We start from the raw sequence: 10,631 nt of genomic DNA, 5'->3' as shown, positions 1-10,631 counted from the left end.
AATAGCTCACCCATGCAGGAAGTGAGAAACTTGTATTTCGTTCTTTCTTTGTGCAGAAGACATCCAAAACCATATCTCACATTTCATGAGTGTGTCACATGGCTAAGCAAGAGGGCAGTCAGGATTCAAGAATTCTCTGGACTCTGTTTAAGCTCTTCCAGAGGAAAACGGCAAGTTCTTATGGCCATGTAGGTGAAGCACGGTAAATACAATTTAAAAGGGACAGAAGTTCAATTATACATTTTATGTTTAATGCATATTCAGTTTCACTTTGAAGATTTAAGTCCAAAATGGGTCAATCCACTAAAGGTCTAAACGCAAAAATGTTAATTTTTGTGCTTTAGCCCAAAATTTATGTCCTAAATCCCTGCTGTCTAATTCTGGAAGAGCCTAGGGGCTATAGTCATAAATTAAAGTAGTATCAAAAGAGCCTGAGGAAGACTCTTTAAGCTAAGGTTTATCTGCCTACATTTTGCTATGTATGATCAGTATGGTACACGTCCTCATAGCATATCACTGAATTATAGAATGGTTTGTGTTTAAAGGGACTTAAAAGATCCTTTAGTTCCAAGTCCCCTGCCATGGGTAGGGACACTTTCCACTAGACCAGGTTGCTCAGAGCCCCATCCAGCCTGGCCTTGAACAGTACCAGGGATGGGTCATCCACAGCTTCTGTGGAAAACCTCTTCCAGTGCCTCAACAGTTATGTATGTCTTCCTAATATTGAATTCAACCTACCTCTAGGTTCCTTTTAATTCTTTCTAGCACCTCTGAGTACCTCCATGCGGGTTGAGCAGACATATTATTGACTGCACATACCCTGTAAACCAGTGAAACAGATTTTGTATATGCAGCTTCACTTAACTCATAGCTTTTCTCCTTTGTCATATTTCATTATGTCTTTCTTGCCATTCTGGTTTTTCCCTCCACTCTCTTCAATGTAAAAGTGTTCAGTCTTTCTCTCTACAATAAGGAAGAGAAAAAGGCATAGGAACTATGAGCTCAGATTTACTGTGCCATAGAATCTCCATTCCTCATGTATAAATGAACCACAGGAGATGTATTTCTGCTTTTCTATTTTCACTGACAGAGGTATAAATTGTGTCTAAATGCTTGACAGTTCTTGTATGGATCATTTGGATGGAAATGTTGTTCCATACTTCCCCTTCACTGCCTGTACACTAATATGGACATGGCTTTTACCACGCTGCAATGCATACACAGGTTTGCAAAAAGAGTGTTCAAAGGGTAAATCAAATCACTGAAAACATGGAAGGAGATGTAACAACTAAACAGAAAGCTAGATTAAAGGGTGGCATCTTTTCATCAGGGGCAGAAGACAGCAACCTTCCACTGCTGCAATATCTGGTGAAGCCTTTGTCCTGCTCCCACTCATAACAGAGTGATTATTTTCTGTTTTCATCTGATGGATCAGTTTCTCTTTTCATCTGATCATTCCTGGTTTCTTCGGTTAGGAAACAGGGATATTTCCTAAATTTTTTTAGCATCTCACCTACAAGAGAATGGTGCATTCAGCTACTTCAAACAAGTTTCTTCATAAGGATTTAAATAGACTTTTTTTCTTTCCAGTTTCAAACAGAGAAAAAAAGGTAATAATTTTTGTGAAAAGGTAATTCAAACCCAATTTTAATCTTACAATAAAAAGCATTATTTTTTCAATGCTGCCCTCTGCATTTGGGTTGTTTGGTTGGGGTTTTTTTAATAAGCTGAAATTCAAAAATCTTCTGTTTATAATGGCAAAATATGGGAATTTTTTTTTTGGATTACCAAAATGGGATAGATTCTATTTTGAAGTGGGAGTGCTCTTCACACTTGGATTGATCATTTCCTGGATTTCAACACTGACATGAATGAAGGAACTAAAGTAGCTGAGGTGTGGTTTTTTTGCTGAATCAAAACCACAGGACCAAAGAGTTTTCCCGCATCCTTGCTGCTTTTGGATTTCCTGAAGCAAATGTTCTCTGTAGGCACTGACATGAAATCTTCTGATCATAGAACAAGCAGTTGTGAGACTGAGGCTTATCTTTGAAGGGCAGGTGTCAGAAAACCAGTGACTGTAAGTCCTCTGCAGGCTGCTCAAGTGCCTGTAGCTACAATAGCACAGCGCCTTTCCCTCACTGGAGATGAAGATCAGGCTGTGATGGTTCAGAGCTCCTCAGACCTATGGAATTCACTGCCTGTTACCCACATGACGGGGCTTTTGTGCTGCTAACAGTGCTGCAGAGATAGCAAACTAGAGGAAACACTCTGGCCTGTGTTAGACACTGTGGAGTGTATCAAAGACAGAAAGTTTATCTGTTAGCTGGGTACATCACACTCTGAATGGAGATGTCTGTATCACCACATGTTCTGGCCAAAGGGAAGGATCCATGTGCAACTGTAACCAGACCAACCACACCGAAAATTCTAATGTCACTTGAAAGAGCCTGTACCAGTACCAGACTGATTTGTTTTCTCATCATTATGAATGTACTTATATATTGTTAGTGCCATGTATTGAGTACTTACATATTGTCAGCCCTGTGTGCATTTTTCATTAATTTTAATTGCACTTTCAATCTCAATTCTGCAAAATGCCTAACTTTGCTTTTAGTTTTGCACTTTGCTTATCCTGGATCATAATATTGAACATCAAAGGATTATTCAACAGTTTTGTTACTTTTTGCTTTACACTAGAAAGTCAAATTGAGGGAAAACCCTCAAATTACTTTTTCAGAACATATGGACAAAAAAGCAGAACTTACATATAATATTTCTCATATGACCCCATAAAGAATGCATATATGTATTTTCAGTCCAAATCATGAGACCAGACAATTTTGTAATGGTGGGTAAGGGGACAGCTGGTGACAGTGGGGAGCTTCAAAATTTCATAGCAAGTGTCATGAAAAATGTTTTCAATTGCATTAATAACGTTGTTCATGACAGTTACCTAAACATGCCAGCAGATTTCACAAATACCTGTTCATCCTGGTTGCAAATTATGTTTGGTGTTTTTTCATCCAAAGCTTGCATGAGCTCAGTCTCAACAATCACAGTCACAGGATGAATAAGGCTGGAAGGGACCACAGTGGGTCATCTGGCCCAACCTCCATGCTCAAGCAGGGTTATCCCAGAGCACATGGCACAGGATTGCATCCAGATGGTTCTTGAATATCTCCTGTGATAGTGCTGGGAAAGGACATTCTGTTCTAAATCATAGAACATGCACAAAAGATGACAAGCCATGGTGTCCTAGGTTGCATTCAAATTTTCAATTATACAAGATTTAATGGCTGGAACTACTTCCAAGTTACTGCAGAGAGTATAATGAATGTTACGTTTGCCCACATCAATACTTCAGAATCAACATTTAAATTACCAAAATTACTTAGTCTACCTCATGGGAAAAATATTGAAACATTAAACTAAATTCTCGACCACTTTGAAATGCAGGATAAAAATCTGGGAAAAAAAGGCAGTAAGAATATGTTTTGAATATTTGTTTCAAATGTTCTTTTCCAGACAATACAAAAAAAAAAAAATTTAATAGCTAAAGTTCTGTGGTTTATTCTTTATGATGTTGACTGAATAATGTATGATACAAAGATCTAACTCTACCAAGTATTAGAAACATAAGTCTATTCCTAACTCCATCTCACTCTGAAGCTAGTGTGATGCCAAGTATAAAGTGTCTTCACGGATTTGGACTTCAAACTTTATGCCACTTGTAAGTCATGAGCTGAATTTTTTAAGGGATGTAAAGAATAATAAATGTTCCTACAGGTACATTGGCCAGAAAGTGAAGATTAAAGAAAACAATAAGACAGAGATTGTGACAATCAACACAGAAAAAGCTGAGGAAATCAAAAATTTTTTTTCTTCAGTTTTTAATGGTAACCTCTCTTCCTACATCTTTCAAGAGCCTGAACCTTAAGGCAGCAATAGGGTCAATGAAGTCTCTCCCATTGTGGAAGACCAGGTTTGAGACCACCCAAAGAACCTAAACATATATAAGTTCATGGCACCCGATGCGATACATCCCAGGGTCCTGAAAGAATTGGTTGATGTTGCCAAGTCTCTCCTAAGGGTATTTGAAAACTCCTGGCAGTGAGGCAAAATCACCAGTGACTGGAAAAAGGAAACAGCATACCCGTTTTTTAAAAGGGTGAAAAGGGTGACCCTGGGAACTACCCACTGTTCGGTCATACCTCAGTGCCTGGTAAGATCATGGAACAGATCCTCCTGGACATGTGAACAAGCATGTGTGATGGCTTTCTGACCACAAACTCAGTTAGACCAAGGTTTCCTACCTTATTCCTTGGCATCACTGCCTGCAGTGACAGCAACAAGCACCTGCAGTGTTGGCAGCACCCACTGTTCTGGGCTCCACTGTGTACCATGTGCTATTTTCACATGTCCAGTGAGTTTCTAGCTCTACACAGAACCACAATTTGTATTACATTAACTGACAACAATACCTCCAAGTCTACAACATGAACATAATTTGCTGTGTACTTAAGCTAAGAGAAAGGAACTTACATCAGATTAATAAGTCACTCCAGAGATGCCATGGATTTTAATGAGTCCTTACATGGATTACATGAATCCTTACATTAATCCCTTCTCTCATAGGCAGTGGTAGTTACCTCTCAGGACAGCATGGCACAGTTAAAAGAGTGGGGAATGAAAGAAACATTTACAAAATCTTCTGATATCGCTTATTTTTGGTAAAACTAGTCTATTTGACTGACTTATACACCCAAGAGCAGTAATATTCCTGATCCTAAGAGATACCAACAAAAATCATTGTGTATCCAAGAGTCACAACATACCCTCTGAAGAAATATGCAGAAAGATCAACCAGCTGGAGACTTCAATGACAGATGAGAGATGTTTATAACTCCCTCAGGGTTAAAGATTTCAGGTCCAGGTGTCTTGGGGGATCTGAGCATATGCCAATGTCACGCTGTAGGATTAGCCAGAGAAAATATGGAGAGTCTTAAAAGCCTTCATAGCTTGGAGACACTATTGACTTGTGTTTGTCACCCTAGGGAGTCACTGGAAGAGCAGATAACTGAACTCAGATCCTGTCAATATTTCTATCTTGAGTGTTTTTTTTTTAAAGTTCTGATGTTTAGAAGACTTTAGGTTTTTATGCACTGTCCAGGACATCCATGGAAAAGTTGGAAACCTGCACAGGGCTTTCAGTTTCATCAACCTAAACCAGCCATGGGTATGTAATGCACTGTGCAAAAATGTATTACGGTTGTAGCTTGAAAACAAAAATATTATAGTTTTACATTAAAGAAAAAATGGTTTATATAGAAGAGCATTTTGGATAGAATAAGCTAGTAAAGCCTTGCCTATTTTCCACTACTATACTGCACACAGTGCACTGGGTAAGTCATTGACTGTTACTGCTGAGATCTGTTATTAGCCACTTAAAAATTCTATTAGGAATCCATTACATTTTTAAAAATACTTTTTTAGACTATAATCTTAAAATGTTGCTATGGCAAAAGCCAGTAAAAATCACTAACCAGAAAGACTCAGATTAGCTCTATTCTCCCTTTACCCCTACCTGTTATACCCTACTTTGACCTGGATTGCAAGTCAGGTGAAGTGAGATCTGTGCACATCTGTATTGTGCATAGGGCCAGGAAGCCATGATTGCAACATCTAGATTCTACCTCTGAATGAGGAGCAATTGCTTGCAGAATCTGTGTTGCACTATAACAGAATATTGCCTGCAATGGATTGCATACTGTGCTGTACTTGAATCATCCCATCTCAGAGTCCCCTGTGCTCAAGCCTCTACTCTTCAGTGGCCTAACTCAATCAATTCACAATTTAGCATAGAATTACTGTGTTTTGTCTTGATTTTTTTTCTCATGTATTTTGCTGCCATCTTCCCTAACATGCACCAACACAACTGATGGTCAGATTTCTCAATGGAGTCCTTTCTGTAGCCACAGGCCTTGGTCAGCTCTTGGGCTGTCAAGTCATAGCAATGTTTAAGCTACAGTTTTCTGTTGCTTTCTTCTTACAAAGTTAAAACTTAGTCCATCTGTTTACCTTGTTTTATTGAGATTTTCTTATTCTGCCTTTCTGAAGAGTTTTAAGAATAGCCTTTTTATTTTCATGGAAGATTTCGTCATACAGTTTGGAGCTGATTACTATCAGATATATACAGCTGTATAACATACTATACATCTCAGTTCCATTTTTTAAAGCCCAATATGTAGCCAAATATAAACTTGTAAATACATATGCATATATTTTGCTTTTGATACTAAATCTTGAGACATTTTAATTTCTGGTCAAGACACATATGTAAATACATTTTTTAAAAATACAATGATGAATGTAGTTCACAATATCTGCTGAGAATTTTAGCTACCAATTGTGACAGATCCAGCTTTTTCCTGTTCTGAAACAGAACAGAACTCATGTATTGACTTAATATTGGACAATATCAAGACATTTAAGATGGATTTAAAATGGAAACACTGAGCCCATTTGCAAGGGTAAATAGTACTGATAAAGAATTTATTAGATTCACTTGGTAGTGGACCTATTTTTAAGGAATTCTGTGAGGAAGCTGTTATATTGTTCTTTCTAAGTGGTTATTCCACAACAACCAAGGTTTTACTCTTGAAACTGGACTGCATATTTGAGGTTATTTTCTTCTTTGACTCCTATTACTTTCTAATTACATCCGTCTATTTCCCCTTCTCCTTCAGTTTGTAGAATCCTTAAGCATAATCTATTACGATTATGCTGCTTTCAGTAACTACTAAGACATTCCACTGAACTGAGGTTCATCAGCTTTATTGCCCAAAAGTTGATAGTTGTTTTACATCAGTTCCCTTTAAGTGGCATAAGCAGACTGATTGTTTTGTGCAATTGCATACCAGATTTTCTTTTCTGTCACAAAGGAAGTGCAGAAAGGAACTGTGTGTATATACTGAACACTTCGTCAGCTGGGATCTGCTTCTTGCTGTGTTTTTTCCAACAATACAATTTTTAATTTAGGCTGAATAGGGAAGTAAACAAAGTCAGTTTACTGTGTTTGTAAGACTACTATTAATATCCAAGCTAATATTTACAGTCCTGATACAATCCACGTAATAAAGTTTCTACTAACATTATAAACACTGAAAAGGGACCCAATGTAAATATTTAAATCACAGATATCCTCCTCCAGCCTCAGATAGGGTATATGGAGGTGACAGATGCAGACAGTATTTCAAGTCTGATATCCAGCTTCTGACAGAGGCTAGGCATGACCTAACTCTGATGGAGAAGTCATACAGCCCATTTTTCCATCATCTGATATCTCAGTTATTACAAACCAGCTGAAAGGCATGCAGCATTTTCAGACTTTCAGCTGATATATCTGAAACTCTTTTAGACTCAAACATCTCACAAATCTTTCTAACACATTCTTATTTTTTTTCAGCAGCTCTCACTTGCATTTTCATTTTTCATGGCAAGATGTTTTTGGCTGGAGTGACGGATTATCTCAGTGTAGTTTTAACAGTATTTTTAGGGAAACAATTATTTTTCAAAAGGCTTATGACCCTCACTAAACAGAATGAGTCACACTAACAGATGTGGTATTGCTTGTAACCAGATGTAAGTACACTGTTGTCTTGTGACTTCCTGTGCAACCCAATTGATTGGCATATGGCTGCTGCCCTATTTGTTGCTCTATTTAAGTAATGCAATCACTATGGCCACTCCAAACACATGTCTGAAGTTTAATGCAGTGGGCAAAGCTGACAGGCAAAGCATTTCAGAGTGTCTAAGACAGTTACAAACCACATTTTAATGGAGTACTTATGAGGCTTTGAGCATCCTGGTCTGGTGGAAGGCATCCCTGCCCATGGCAGGGGGGTAGGAATGAGGCAATATTTAAGGCCCCTTCCAACCCAAACCATTCTGCCATGTACTCACGTGGAGATCTGTGAAACGTACGAATAGGAAATCAAATAAATTGTTTCCTGCCATGGATACAAAAATACCATAAAAGTCTGGATTGCTGGACTATTTATAAGTATATAGAAATCAATTCATTTATTGCTTAAGAGGAAGTGACAGTGTAGAAGCAGTAGTGACCAAGAATTCTCCTTTTCTTCCCCCTGACCTGCCTCCCTTTCCTTCCTGCCTTCTGCCAGCCTCACTCTCCCTTGGTCTCTCAGCCCTTCTTTAGTCTCTTTTTTTTCTTCCCTTCTTGCCTGAGATAAGATTTGGACTTTTTCTTCTCATTTTAGAAATATCTGGTATTATGTATATAACCTGAGGTTCTCTAGGTACTCATGAAGGACAGAAATTTAACACTCCACTAATTTTGTGTAATTCACGTCATTCCATGGAGTTTCTGAAAAAATTAAAGATATTATTCAGTTATTTCAGTAAACAATTTTACCTAAAAATCCAGCGTCATTTCAGTGATCATGACTACTAAGATGCACTGTAACAGGACCTACTATTTTTCCAGCAACTAAACAGTGACTATTGACAAAATCTGCAGTTTTAATACATATTACTAAATAATTACTTGATGTTAATACACGTTTTTTCCTTTATAAATACTCCCATAAAATCGACAGGTTTTGACAACAGCAAATATAATGGACAAAAATATTGGAAACAGTTAATTAACCTCCTTCTTGGTCTTAAGACAAAGTATGACTGAAGCTTATCTGAAAGTCTGTTTTCACATCATATTTCATACAGATTAATGCAAATATATATTTTGCCACATAGGTTTCTAACATGAAACTGAGCAAATTTGAAAGAAGATAGATAAACTATGCTGATTTCTACTTTTAATTCCCAACTAAAAATACAGAATCTGTCTGAGGGTAAATATAATATACTCAGGGAAGCTAATTAGGTATAAAAGGAAAATAAATTCATAAGCTCATACTTTTTTAGCACTGAATAGAGACTTTTAGGAAAAAAACCCAACTATTGCTCAAGTACTAATAGCTACAGAATTGAGGAATGAGTTCTAGTTGCATTAATCTCTTTAGTTTTGAAATCAAAGATCCAGTTTCCATTTCCACTCAAGACATCCTATTATGTCTTTCTGGGTTGGTGAAGCTGCAAAAATACAGTGGACATATGTTTTCTGTAGCCAGTATTTGAGAATCCTGTGCTAGGAAAGGAGTGGCTCGATGCCATCCCTCTTTCCCAGGGCAGTTGAGAGTGCGCTAATGTTCTTGGTGCTGAATCAGTAACTCAAGCACTGGAGCAGACATTGTATTACTGGAACAATATTGATGTTCTAGGATATGCCAGAAATCCCATTCAAGAAGAAATGAAAGATTTTTTATTTTTTTTAAGATATCTTTTCGTTTGGCAGTAATAGATGAGGTGATTCACAATGATTTGTATTGAAGGAGTTCTATTAAAATTTTAGAATTCTTTAAAATACATTACTAATGCCTTAAATGTACTGGCTAACATATTTCACACTATTATCCCATTGAAGTCAGATACATTCATAGTTATCACAATTTTCCCTAAGCAAAAATAAATATGTTTTCAAGATGCAAGGATGCAAGGCACTGATAGCAATTTGACATTAACTATTATATTTTAATTAAATGAAGTTATAATTAAATTCTACATAAAAAATGTCTTTTTATGAAAGTCACATATTCATTGAGAAGATAGCACTGTTCAAACACTAAGCTTAAACTTTATACAGACCTTATCTTCATTTATGTTTTACGTAATTTTAGCAACAATTATCTTGCTTCTTGCTTTGAAATCTAGTGCCGTATCTCCATTCCAGAGAGCAGAAATGGAGTCATTAGGAGAGGAAAAAAAGAAAAAAAAAATTAACAAATTAGCCAGGGTGTATTCAACTGGCTATATTTAGACAATATTTCTGATTAAAAACTTCTAATTGTGAACCTTCCAAATGGTTACACCTTTTACAGTGCTGAGTACCTGATATGTTTCATCATTAGGCATAACTGTGCATAGTTTTTCTCATCTTCATTTTATAATAAATCTCAATAAAGAACAACTTGTCTTCAAAATGGAAAATACTTGGATAGTATTTTAGTACTTTAACTACTTTCTGCTCTCCCTTCCTCACGGTACCACCATATGAAGATATCCTCACACTTCTCAGTTTATCCCTTTATTCACTTTTTAAAATTTTTACTTAGTGAATCTATGAATCTGAGCTCTGGACTCACTAGATGACATATGTAAAATCTTTCCTTTAATTTTACCACTGCTAGTACTTCACACTTTTTCCAATCTGTGGAAGATATTTTCAAATAAATATCTTTGCTTTTTTTCCCCCTTAATTTTCATTCTTTGCTTTCTCTGCTGCTTTTGCTTCTGTAATACTATCTTTATCATTTTGTCTGATATGGTGTATTTTGCTATGTTTTTCTGCTTCTCTCTGTAGATATTATCACCAGCTGACACGACTTATGGAGCACTTCTGGCTCCATCCCAACCTCTCCCTTAACTTGTGTCGCTTCTATGACAAAAAAGCAAACTTCTCACAGGTGCTCTTCCTAATCCTTTTGTGTCAGTTTTAAAAATTGAATTCTTAAAACTGGATAAAAAATATTTAAGCACCTAATACCCATTCA

The sequence above is a fragment of the Lichenostomus cassidix genome, chromosome 2 (assembly GCF_008360975.1).
Source record: "Lichenostomus cassidix isolate B80296 chromosome 2, HeHo_3.0, whole genome shotgun sequence".
Classification (NCBI taxonomy): Eukaryota; Metazoa; Chordata; class Aves; order Passeriformes; family Meliphagidae; genus Lichenostomus; species Lichenostomus cassidix.
Note: the sequence above shows the minus strand (reverse complement) of the source record.